This window comes from Triticum dicoccoides, chromosome 2A (assembly GCF_002162155.2).
Source record: "Triticum dicoccoides isolate Atlit2015 ecotype Zavitan chromosome 2A, WEW_v2.0, whole genome shotgun sequence".
NCBI lineage: Eukaryota > Viridiplantae > Streptophyta > Magnoliopsida > Poales > Poaceae > Triticum > Triticum dicoccoides.
The window spans coordinates 644,137,306-644,150,885 of NC_041382.1; the positions used below are offsets into that span (position 1 = coordinate 644,137,306).

At 50.6% G+C, this 13,580-nt stretch overlaps 1 long non-coding RNA gene across 1 annotated transcript; it reads left to right on the forward strand.

The window, feature by feature from the left end:
* The first annotated feature begins 7,447 nt into the window (after positions 1–7,447).
* LOC119359751 lies at positions 7,448–9,654 on the forward strand. The gene is made up of 2 exons (XR_005172647.1): positions 7,448–7,807; positions 9,089–9,654. It is a non-coding gene; the product is annotated as an uncharacterized LOC119359751 (long non-coding RNA).
* The last annotated feature ends 3,926 nt before the right edge of the window (positions 9,655–13,580 follow it).

The window sequence follows — 13,580 nt, forward strand, 5'->3', positions numbered from 1 at the left end:
TTCGATACTTGGCTCATACCCCAAACTTTGGCTTATGGTACCCAAGAGGGGCGGACTTCAAGCTTGAAGGATTTACGGATTCCGATTGGGCGGGAGACAAAGTGGATAGGAAGTCCACTTCCGGAGGGTGCCAATTTCTTGGACGCTCTTTGGTGAGTTGGTCTTCCAAAAAGCAAAGTTGTGTATCTCTCTCGTCCACAGAAGCGGAATATGTGGCGGCTGGTAGTTGTTGTGCTCAACTCCTATGGATGAGGCAAACTCTAAAGGAGTACGGTGTCATTTGTGACAAAGTGCCTCTTTGGTGCGATAATGAAAGTGCCATCAAGATTTCTCTCAACCCGGTACAACACTTCAAGACGAAGCACATTGAGATTCGGTATCACTTCATCCGGGATCACATTAGGCGAGGGGAGATCGAGCTCAAGTATGTCAACACTCATGATAACCTTGCAGATATTTTCACGAAGCCCTTGGATGAAGCAACATTTCGCGAGTTAAGGCATGAGCTAAATATCATTGATTTGAGCAATGTGACTTGAACCCGTGCACCCCCCACCACACTCAACTTGTTGTCTAGTTTAGGTGTAGGCATGGACATAGGGGGAGTGTTGTTCTCTCATTGAACTCTCCCCCCCATCATGCATAAATCAATCACCTCTTTCACATTAGCCATTTTTGATGGTACTTGTGCTTCAAAGACGAGTTTTGGTCATGGGCCCAAGGATAATTCTTTGCGGCGCCATACCATCCAACTCAAACATAGGTGGCTTCGGCCACCGCCCTCTCTCCTCGAGAGGCTTTGTCGCTTAGTGGTTTCTTGTTGTCTCTCTGCCTCTGCTTTGTGCGTGTTCTTGAGGTTTCTTGTGTGTGAAAAGTTTCCGTGCAAAGGCTTTTTCCTCGTGTTGAAACTTGCGGTGAATTGAGTTCACGGTACTACCGCGGCCAGCTATGGTACTACCGCAGCCTGCCACGGTACTACCGCTCACGGGAGCACTGTACTACCGTTACCACGCGGCAGTAATTTTTTACTGCCGCCTGGTTGAGCGGTACTACCGCCTCGGTGCGGTACTTCCGCCCGAGCGGTACTACCGCGATGATACGCGGTACTACCGCGCCGGTTTGGGCCCGTGGGGATAAGAACGGGCAGGGGGAGTTCTAACTCCCCATACCCATTCGCAGTTCTTGCCCCACATCGCCTCTTTCTCTCCCTCGCTCAAGAACGGAGCCGGCGTTCGTTGCTGGATCTCCTCCACCGGCTGCCCTCCCGTGATTCCATCCGGTGGGATCGTTCCCCACCACGTGCTCTTGCTATGGACCAAGGTTTTTCCCCAACTCCCTCTCCTTGTTCTTTGGGTTTGGTGTTTCTAGGTTTTGGGGGAGGCTTGTGTGTTCTTGAGATTCATAGGCTTAATCTCTGCAAGAGTAGGATGAAGGAGCATGGTATTGCGTAGGATTTATACTTGTATTGTTGTCTCGCGCTAGATTTGATCATCGTAGCACCGCCGTTGTTTCGCGGTTCTTTTTAGATTCAAACCGCCGGTTGGATCTGACGCGACGCGGTACTACCGCCCGTTTGGCGCGGTACTACCGCCTGCATGGTACTACCGCCCTTCCGGAGCGGTACTACCGTGCTCTGTGCGGTACTAAAATTTTACTTCCGCTCCAACCACGGTACTACCGTGACCTCGCACGGTACTACCGCGTTTGGAGCGGTACTAATATTTTAGTACCGCAGGCAGTGGCAGTTCTACCGTGGCTCACATCTATCGCATGCCGAATTTCTCGTATGCCTTCTATGTGTTTCTTGTGCTTTATCGTGGACTTTGCATTGATCTTCTCCGCGTCTTTGGTGTTTTGCATGTGTGTCTCAGGTGGTGGCTCTCGCCGGTCCAATCCCAGTCGTGACACTGGCTCCAAGCGTCTGCGCAACCTAGGTGATGTACCAGAGGGCTCGTCTGCCTCCAAGCGCAATGTCAAGACCTCAGCTAGCAAGCACAAGGAGCCCGCTAAGGGCATGGATGAGATAGCCCCATCTGAGTATGTCCGTCTTAGGCAGCTTCACCCTTATGTGCACCCGCGTTCCACTGTCAGAGGCTGTGAGCTATTCTGGAACAAGCAACAAACCAACATCTATCTGGATGTCATCAAGAACAAGCAGAATACCTACGTGGAGGTGAAGTGGATTGAGATGCATCACATGAGGAAGGACAAGTTCCGTGACTACTTTGGAGAGGCTCTGGACTTGGTGGAGCAGTTTGGCATTGAGCATGTGATATCCTTCCACCTTGACTATGACCCTGAGCTTATCTGTCAGTTCTTTGCCTCAGTTTACTTTCACTCCAATGAGGAACGGAGGATGACCTGGATGACCAATGGCCGTCAACTGTCTGCTACCTGGAAGGAGTTCATGGATCTTCTCCAGGTTCCTGATGATGGGCTCAACACTCCAGTGGGTGTTTGCCCCCATGCCAATGCTGAGTCTGCCAACAAGGACAAGCTTGCACCGTTCATGGTTGAGAATACGCTCGCCAATGGCAAGACAACTTTGGTGCTCAACTCTTTTCTGGATATCATGTATCGCATCTTCCGCAACTCCTTGTTCCCTCGCATCGGTGACAAAGACAAGGTTCATGCCTACATGGTGGATATGATGCTCATTTGCGAGGAGGCTCGTTCGACTCAGTCTCAGCCACTTGATGTCTCACACATCATGTGGTGTGAGCTTCGGTTTGCAGTGTTCAACCGCAAGGTGCCTATCTATGGGCCCTATCTGTTTCTGCTGATCTCGAAGACTTGGGAGAAGATGTTCCCTGGTGAGGAGTTCCTTGCTCCAGACTGGATTCGCCATGAGCCCATCTGTCTGCGTATCAAATCCAACTGGGCCAACACCACTACTCATGCCGAGGCGACTGCTGCTAGGGCTGCTGTTGATGAGGAGGATGCTGGCGCCGAGGATGTTGCTGAGGGCCGTGCCGCTAGGCCTTCCCAGAGTGCCTCTATGCCATCATTGGCCAAGAAGCTGAAGGACAAGATGAAGATTCTTTTCTGCATGCAAGCCAAGGGGCAGTACAGGACTCACGTGGCGTCCAAGGAGAGTCGTCCCCGCGACAACAAGGTCATGCAGCTCTATGGTGAGGAAGTGTCTGGCGGGTCTGACGAGCGCATCACTCCAGAGGCCGAGTGGATGGAGAAGCAAGGCTACCGGTGGACTGATTCTGAGGAGGATGTCGAGGAGACCATCCCTGCTGCCGAGGAGACCGACGAAGAGGGTTGGGACGAGTTCCCTGCTTGAGCCACCTCTTGTGTGTAGGTGTCCTCTCTGCCTTTTTGGCGTCTCGATGCCAAAGGGTGAGAGAGTGTAGGGATTTGCGAGTGTGTCGTGTGTTTGCTGCTTTCTTGGTTGAACTATTTGCTGCTTTCTCGTTTGAACCTCGGTTGCTTTACTTCGTTTGGTGTAAGACATATGCACTCTATCTATCCTAGCGAGCTTGTGTTATATTGTGCTATCTTTATGCTATGCTATGTTATTTATCGTGCCTTGGTCTCTAAAATATAGGGGGAGTGTTGATCCTAGTCTGTGTGCTATGCAGTTCAAAGCATTCATCTAGAGTGCACACATCTAGGGGGAGCCCGTCTATATTTTAGAGAGGTGGGGTTTGCCCTTGCTCTAAATTATCTTATCTTTGTGCAAATCCCGTGTTGTCATCAATCCACCAAAAAGGGGGAGATTGTAAGGGCATATTTATCCCTTAGGTGTTTTGCTGATTGATGACAATGCTTTTGCGGACTAATCGTGTGCCTTGAGTTTCTCAGATACTTCATCACTAGGCACGAGACGATTCGGTGCCCCTCGGAGACTATTTAAGTCGGCGTTGTTCTACGTTTCTCCTTGGTGGATTTGAGTCATAGGAGAGCCGTACTATTAAGAGGGGGTCCGCGTCGGAAAGGTTTGGGTGGAATCAACACGTACACTTGTCCTACCTTTCCCTGCACTTTGGAGCTTCTCTTTGTTATCTTGGTTGTGCTAAAATCTGACGACTACTGCTGTACTTGCGGTAGTACCACTGTGGGTCACGGTAGTACCGCTCCTCTTGAGCCGTAGTACCGCGGCTCCCAGGCCTAGTGCCGCTTCGGTACGGTAGTAGGGGCGGATGTAATTTTTTACATCTGCGACACCCACGGTAGTACTGCTCGTCCAGCGCGATAGTACCGCGGGGACCCACGGTAGTACCGCTCCCCAGGAGTCGTAGTACCGTGGCCCTCCTACCTACTACCGCAACGTCACAGTAGTAGGCGTGGATGTAATTTTTTTATATCCGCGCCCACAACGGTAGTACCGCGCCTCGCGTGCGGTAGTACCACGTCGGATTTTTGCACTACCTCATGTTCAGCGGAAGTAGGCACAGATGTAATTTATTTCAACCGCGCCCTTCCCAGGCGATGACTTTCCTGCCTTGTGGTAGTACCGCAAGGGGGAGCGGTAGTACCGCCCAAGCGGTAGTACTGCCCCCTAGTCAGGTAAGTCCCGGCCTCTGCTGCAGTCGCGGAAGTACCGTGATCTGCCACGGTAGTACCGCGCCCCTGGAGCGGTAGTACCGCGAGTCGCGGGCTGAACATGTGGATAATGGTTGGTTTTTCCCTCGACTATATAAGGGGTGTCTTCTACCTCTAGTTGACTACCTCTTCCACCTCTAAGCTCCATTGTTGCTCCAAGATCCATTTTCGCTCGATCTCTCTCCCTAGCCAATCAAACTTGTTGATTTGCTCGGGATTGGGTGACAAGGGCCCCACCACAGGATATTTGATTCCCCCCACTTATCCCTAGCGGATCTTGTTACTCTTGAGTGTTTGAGCACCCTAGACGGTTGAGGTCACCTCGAAGCCATACTCCATTGTGGTGAATCTTCGTGGTGTTGTTGGGAGCCTCCAATTGTTGTGGAGATTGCCCCAACCTTGTTTGTAAAGGTTCGGTCGCCGCCTTCAAGGGCACCATTAGTGGAATCACGGCATCTCGCATTGTGTGAGGGCGTGAGGAGAATACGGTGGCCCTAGTGGCTTCTTGGGGAGCATTGTGCCTCCACACCGCTCTAACGGAGACGTGCTTCCCCTTAAAAGGAAGGAACTTCAGTAACACATCCTCGTCTCCACCGGCTCCACTCTTGGTTAATTCATGCCTTTACTTTTGCAAGCCTACTTGTGTTACATCCATTGCTTGCTTATGTGCTAGTTGTTATTGCATCATATAGGTTGCTCACTTAGTTGCACATCTAGACAACCTATTTTGTTGCAAAGTTTAATTTGGTAAAGAAAATCTTAAAAATTGTTAGTTGCCTATTCACCCCCCCCCTCTAGTCAACCATCTCGATCCTTTCAGATGGCACAAAAGAGGGCGGCTTGCTTGCTATCATAACATGTCTTGCACGCCGATGCCGCTCACGGGGCGAGCCTTGACACTCTCAAGGGTGGCGCAAAACTTGTTGCACTCTTGTTGGATCACCCTCCACCGCTTGGAAATGGAGACTCACCCGCGCGTGCTCACAAATTGGTAAGGTGGAAACTTCTTGCTCTCATAAAACTCGCGGTGCACACGAGTCCAAAAGGTTGAATGCTTTTGCTCGACGCCCGTCTTTGGGTCTTGTTCAATGTCTCGCCAACACTCGCAAAGAAGCTTGTCCTCGACAGCTGTGTACGCCTTCGTGCGTTTGCTCTTGCGCTTCGGCTTAGGACCGGCGGTTTGGTTAGCGAGCTCGTCCTCGAACAAAGGCTCCACTTCGATGTCGCACTCGTCCTCTTCCTCTAGCCCATAGTCGTCTGGGAACTCGTGGTCGAGGGGGAAGCCGTCCAGGTCGATGCCGACCTGATCACGCATGAAGGCCGCCTGATCGGGATCATAGCCAGCGGCCGGTGTGAACGCCCCGTGACCGTCCTGGCTTTGCATCTCCTCGGGATCGTAGCCAGCGCCCGGCGCACCACCCTCGAAGATGAGGTGTTGCATGTAGTCCTCGTCAACGGTGGACGACATTTCGTCGAACAGGTTACGGGCGTCCGGGAGACCGCCGGCCGGCGCCTGTCGCGCGCGTTTCCTTGTGCCGTCGGACGATGAGCCACCAACCACCGGGGTGGCGTTGAGGTCGATGGGCGCGGGCGCGGGCGTGGAAGGCGCTACCGGGTTGCAAGCCGATGTGCGGGGTGAGCACTCCCTGGAGAGGCGGGAGGCCTGCGGGTAGACATGGAAGCTGGGGACCGGGTTGCAAGCCGATGCGCGGGGTGAGGTTGGCATCACCATCCGAGGAAATGCCGACAAGCCGGTGCTTGCCGCGGCGACGACGGCTTGGACGAGGCCGTGCTGGCTAGGGTTTACCCCAAGCATGTAGAGCGCCTCCCTCATTGCCGCGGCGACGCGGGCGTTAGTGAACTCCTGCTGTGCGGCGGCGACAGCGGCGGCCTGCGCAGCGGCCTCATCCCTCGCGTCCACGGCGTGCCTCCGGCCCTTCCTCTTGGCCGACTCCCTTGCCTATTGTTCGGGCGTCAGCGCCTTCTTTGGCTTGGCCGGCGCGACGGTCTTGCGCGGGGCACGAGGCTTGCCTTTCCCGGAGGGGGCGACGGCGTCGGACGAGGCGAGGGAGGCGAGGCCGGCGACGGCGTCGAGGTCGAGGTCGATGTCGTCCTCCATGGCTGGTTTGGGGGTGTGGGCGCGCGCGGGCGGGAGCGTTTTTGGGGAAAATGGGGGGAAATGGTGGTGGCTGCCACCGACAGGCGGGCCCGGGGAGAGGAGTAGGCGCGCGCGTGCGTCCGTCTCGTGTCCGCGCCGACGCAAATCCGGCTCAAAATTGGGCCTGGAATGGGACGCCCGCGGACGAAAAACGGACGTGCGTCCATTTGGGTCAGCGCGTTGGGCCGTCACTTTTGTCCGCGCCGACCCAAACGGACGCGGGCGGACGAAATGGGTCGCCCCATTGGAGTTGCTCTTAGTAACTTTTCTATTCCTGCAAGGGATTCCTTTTTCTTTTCTGAGATTTTCTTGGATTTAACAACAAATTTTATGAGCTTGCCATTTGAATTCTAGGGTAATTGAGTGGCACGCTCCTTGGGTGGACATAGCGATTTATTCTGGAATTTGTTTCTTTTCATCAAATTACCTTTGGCCCGTTTGTTTTTGGTTTGGCCGCTGATAGGTGCATGCTTTGACCGGCGCGCAATTTGGAGTGATATGATTACCTGGCGGTCGATGCGACTATATGCATGCATGCGATTAGGGTAGGTGCTTTTCCTATTGGGAATCGTTCGGGGCCGGTGCGCCGGCCGAACGACGCGCCGGTTGCGTTGCCACGCATGCGTTCCCGAAACGTCAGGAGTTAGCCACGTACACACTTGCAACCCCATCTTATCCATATCCCTTCGTCTCCAGAGAGTCCAACCACATGTTTCTTCCTTCTCTGCTTCAGATCGAAAATCCCCACAGCCCCGCACACACCACCGCACCAATCCGACCGGCGCGCGCTGCAGGGGCGGTGTGGCCACTGATGCTGCAAGGTGCGAAGCCAAGGGCCGCTCTCCGCATGGCCGCGCGCCCACCTTCACCTTCTCCCCCCATGATAGTCGTGGCGTTGGAGCTGCGAGCTGGAGCACGCACGGCTGACACCGGCGACACACGGTGCAACAACCGGGCATGTCCACTGCCGAGAAGGAGCACGGTGCTGCAATGGCGAGCTTCGACCAATGCCAGAACCAGACGCCGCCGGGAACTGCTGGGACCGGCAATAAATTTTGCTGGAACCAGTAGGAATTTTTGCTGCGCACAGGCAAGGTTGTTTTTTGCTGGTGATCGCTTGCCAAGATGTTGGAACCAACCCATTTTTTGTTACCATAGTGTGTTTTTGCAGGAACCTGTGTACCAGTTTGCTACTACCGTGTTCGATTTTTGTTGGAACCAACCCCGGCTTTTTGCTACCACTATATTTGATTTTTGCTGGAACCACCCTCGATTTTTGCTACTATACAATCTTTTGATTTCGCTGGACCAGCCAGAATTTTTGCTACCACCCACATTTGCTTTTTGCTGAAACCAATCCCGATTTTTGCTACTACCTTCATTTGATTTTGCTGGAGCCAATCAGAATTTTTGCTACCACTGTATTTGATTTTTGCTGGAACCAGCCCAGAAATTTTGCTACTACCTTCTCTTTGATTTTGCTGGAACTAGCCAGAAATTTTGCTACCACCGTATTTGATGTTTGCTGGAACCAGTTTTTTTTTTTGCTACCACAGTCTTCTACTTTTGCTCGAACCAACATTTTTGTTTTTCTACCCTGACTTTTCGGCTGCGAGCAACACTATCGACGCCACCGGCGCCATTTGATGCTGCAACCTGGGGTGGGGCGGCTCTGGCAAGGAATGGCATCATGGTCGGCGCTGAGGAGCCACCATATTTGCAACAGGAACGCGAGAAAAAAGTTGCAACAGGGTCTGCAGTTTTTTGTTCTTTTTTGCAACTTGATGATGACGAGCGTCGACGGCGAGCGATGGGGACGAGGGCCGCGACGGCCGGTCCGGCCACCTAGCATGAGGTCGACGAATGGGCACTGCATGGGGAAAGGAGAATGGGCCGGCATGTTTTTCTGCTTTTGTGTTTTTTAGATGCGAACAGGGGATAAAAGAGACGATGGAGAACGCATCTGACGGCCAGGAACGCAGGGATCCGATGGCTCGCGCGTGACCGGCCCAAATTTGGGCCGGCGCACCGGCGCAGAGTACTGCCCTTTCCTATTATTTTTCTTCCGACTGAGATATTTTTCCTTCAGTCGTTTTGTGTGGGTGGCTTCTTTTTTATTTTAGTATCTCTCCGTGCGTATTAAGATATATTTTCTCTGACTTTTTATCATCTCTGGTTTGTTTCCTGTCTTTACGTTTGCATGTGTGGCTTAATAATGGTGTTGACGGGGTGGATTATGGTCGACGTGTTGCATTTTGTTATTTCATTGTTGTTAGCACCGTCATATTGAATTTTCCTTTTTGTTCCTTTAGGTCAGTTGCCACTTTGGTTGTAGTTTCTAGAGGTCTCTGATATTTTAGATGGTGCTCATGATAGGGACCGGTGACTATTTAAGGTGTGGATGTGCTGCATTTCAGTTTGTGGGTTGCTCGCTCTGGTTCTTATTTTATTTCATGACAAGACGTGGTGCCTCCGATGGCGTCATTGGACATGGATGCATTCAGCTAGGCCGCCTTCTGGTGGTAGACGTGGTCTTGCTGGTCAGAAGGTGAATATTGATCGTGGTCTATGGGCAGGCTACTAGACATGCAATCAATGGAGCCCCGAAAGGGACCAGAGGTCGCCTCTGGAGGTTGTGCTCACGATATTATCATTATATCAACGATCATAGCTATCATGCATTTGAAGTCACAAAGACAAAGTTGTTTCCAAGAAGGCACACCAATCAATGACAGTTCAACATGGCCCATCAGAACATAAGTGCCCAGCAAAATGAATTCACAATACAGACTAAGATCCTGGCAAAGATATGAACAACCTAACTATTGTCGTTCTAGAGGGAAGAGGGCAGCTCTCACACTAAATGATATTCTGTAAATGGACACTCGGATAAGATAGATGTATAAGTGGTTAGTTATGAGGGTTCATTCCATTCTCTGCTCCATTATTCATGTTGCTAATTATGTTCCTTTTCGTAACTGCCTATGCTGCCTACTATATTTATTTCTTTTAACTCATTCTTGCTACTAACTTGGCAGGTTACCACCAGAACAAGACTGAAACAGCAAACAACACAAAATGAAGTAGAATCTTGCACTTTAAGTGTAAATTTGCATTTATATCGAACCAACAATTAGAAATGCACACTGCGTCAATCAGAGCTCTGATTGTCATGCTATGTATCTAAAGAACTAGATTGGTAATCAGACTACATTTTGAATGATGAAAATCAGATCCAGAATTCTATAGATAGTTTATATATTTGTTTTTCGTTTGTTTTGTTTGTAAAGTTGTAGTGCAGTACTAATCTAGATGTGGTAACAAAGCTTTTGACAATTTCCAAGCAATGGTGCATGGTTGATGTTGCCCTTTGTTGACACCAATAATTTTATTATGTATTGGAGTGCCACTATGTCTTCTGGGCCGTTTGTCATTACCTAATTTTATTGAGAAGTGATTTGATTTTTTTTATGTTTGCAAAGACTTCCCCTAAAAAGATTCTCATAAATTGATTACTGTTCCAAATGGGTTGATAGGCTTAGCCACGGTCACTAAGCTAGGGAGAGCAATTTAAGAATGTTTTTCTTTAAATGAGTGTGATTGTAGGTAATCATTTGATGGTAGTTTCTGTTCATTTTTATGTTTTCAGATGATAAAAAAGCTGTTAATAATCATTTTGTTTTAGTGGTACTAGAATGTCAGATTTATAATTTCCGTCTTGCAAGATGTAACACTCATCGTGATAATAAATTTATCTTTTCCAAATTGTTCTTGTGCATATCTTGCTTTCTTGTGATTAAAAATTTATAACTGCAAACTTACACACATGAAGCTCTTATTTCTCATCACATGAACCAAAAATATGCATATACACATATAATGTATCGACAGGGCGGGGCGTGGCGCCGCACGGGTACAGCTAGTATATATATAGAAACTCTATTAATAACCCAGGGTGAAGAATTCTTCACCCCAGCCATCCGACCAAGCCAGCCAGAATAATATTTCTCAGCTTCGACCCTCGGTTACTTTTTTTTTCCTTTTAGAAAACGTGCACGACCTCTGAAAAGAAAAAGGGTACGCAATATTTTTAGCTAGTCGTGGGGATTAGGGCATGTACAATGGTTGATAAGCCAGTCTTATCTTAAGTTTTGCATACAATTTAGAATAGATAAAAAACATGTCTATAATGGGTCATCTCTTAGACTTATCTTCAACAACTAGCTATTCCTAAAAATGCGGTGAGATATATTGTGCTAAGAAATCATCTCTTGTCTTCTCTTAAATAAGAGAAGACAAGCATTTTCTTATGATTTCTCTTTCTTCGACCTCATTATTTATTCTACATGGCATCACTAAGATTGAACCATTGTACATGCCCTTACTACTACTCAACCCACTTTCCTGTTCTCCTATAATCACGGCGATGCGAGAGGTTGAATTTCAACTGCAAATACTGTGCGCGTGAGGGTGTGGTGGTCAACGGGCAGGCGGGGCCGTGGTGCGAAGAGCGGCGGCAGGCTTTGGGGTCGGGCGGCGCTGCGGTGGCGGGTGACCTCGGCGTCATTGGGGCTGTGGATGGCTCGGCAAGTTGGTCGGGGATTGTTCTCTTAACCGCGTTGTGCATAGCCTCTCATCACGGCTGACGGAGACAAGACAAGGGTTCGGTGGTTCCATGCCACCCAGGATGTGCAGGAGACAACGGATCTGTGACTGTGAGTACATACTTGCAGCTTTCCCCCGGGATAGAAGATTGGGATTTTGATGCATGCTTACCTTTTTGCCATGAATTTCTTAGTTACGGGGTGGGATATGAGGGATTTTTACTATCTAATTCTTGTATGCATGATTTTCTAATTCTTTTTAAGATGTGATCTCGTTGTGTGTTGCGGGGGGTGCGCCCATTGGTCGGCGGCAGCGTTGAGGCCAGCAGGGACGGGACGCGGGGTGCTTCGCGACTGGTGGAGGCTTCGTCGGTAGACGGCCAGGCCTTGCGGGAGGCTTCGTGGCATGGTGTTTGGCCGGTGTCCTGGGCGGCATTGAGCATCGTCGATTGCAATTTCCCTATCTGAGTGGAGTGAATTGCAAAAAACATCGACACTTCAGGCAAGGTTTGCAGGAACCACACATTTATGGAATTGTGCCAAAAAGCATTAATTTTTTTCTTATTTTTTTGCAAAAAACACTAGTTGCTCGTTTGGACTGTTTTAAATACGTTTATGACATGGAGGTCCCGCTTTTACTGACGTGGCATAACTGTTCAACGCTAGACGTCGTTAGAGATATTTTTTACCAAAAACTCCCACACTTCTTCTAAAAAACACCCGTGGTCAACTTTTATTTTAGAAAAAAATTGTGCGTAGGACGGCCCGATGTCCGCCTCCCTCCGCCGGCCGCCGGCGTCTCCATGCCCTCCGGATGCTGCCCCTCTCTCCCAGGCCTCCCTCCTCCGTGCCCGCGCCACCATGGGGGTGCTCGTGGCGCTCTGCGTCACCGGGGCCTACTTCCTCACGTCGACCTCGTCCGCGTCCATCGCCGGGCCGGACGACGGGGGAGAAGGCGCCGCCGTCGCCGCCGCGCGAGCCCGAGGCCGAGGACGGCACGCTGGGCGAGGAGGACGCTGGCTCCGAGGAGGATGGCGGCGCCGAGCAGGAGTGTGGCTGCGCCGTCACCGCGGCGGCCGTGGACGACCCGCATGCCAAGCCCGATCTGGACGAACGGGTCTCCAGCGGCGAGAACTCCAAGAGCGATGCGGCGGCAGTGGACGAGGACCAGAGCAGCAGTCGCATCTGAAGATGCCTCGCGCCACGGTGGAGGAGAGGAACCTGGACGGCGGCATCGAGGAGGAGAGCATCGCGCGGCAGCTGCTTGTCGGTCCTCCTGCGCCTCGCAGCGGAGGATGCCTGTGCCGGGCTGCTCGTCGCCAGCTCCACGTCGTGCCCTCCGCCGCCCGCCGCGAAAGGAGCAGATGATCCGGTGTCCGGCTAGCACAAAAGCTGTTGTTGCCGTTCCTCCGGCGCCCACGGCAGCTGCTGCTCCGGTGGCTAAGGGCAGGCCATGCCCATGGCCGCTGCTGCTGCTGGCCGGAGAGAAGAGACGAAGATGAGGGGGCTGATTGCTTTTTAATTTTTCGAAGAAGGGTGTTGGTGTAAAATCCCCAGTCTAACGGCGTCACCTGCGAACAGTTACGCCACGTCAGCAAAAGCGGGACCCGCCTGTCATAATCATCATCAAAACGTCCAAAGCCGCAAACTAGTGTTTTTTGCAAAAAATTAGAAAAAAAATTAGTGCTTTTTGGCACAATTCAGTAAATGTGTGGTTTCTGCAAACCATGCCCGAAGTGTTGATGTTTTTTGCAATTCACTCACCTGAGTGCCACTAGTCACTCCAACATCCAGATCTCGCCCATATTAACCAGGCAGATGACCCTCAGGTGCCTCAAAAGGTTATTATTTTTATTCTCATGGCTTTAGGAGGAATCCTACTTGTTCCTTTCTTGTATGTATAACTCTTTGACCCAATTCTTTGATAGGGTGTGTCAGAAACTCAGAATAGGATAAGTAATTACGGTGATTGTATGATTGATCTACCTGCAGTTGTGAAATGATCCGATTTAGTTGGACTTAGTTGCAAGAGCTCGTCTTAGGGAAAACAATTAGCCAACTTAGCTCAAAGAAATTTAAAGGAGGTTAATCAGAATCTGATTTGCGTACGTGATAGTATTCTGAAAAGTAACCTCCAGCCTGTTATTGCAAATGGAAGAAGAGTAGGCATTTATTGCTTTTACTAATGGTCTTGTTTTCTTTTGGAGTAGGTTACTACTTTATTATGTCGTTAGTTTGTTTTCTTTTGGGTTCAAGCGAATTAT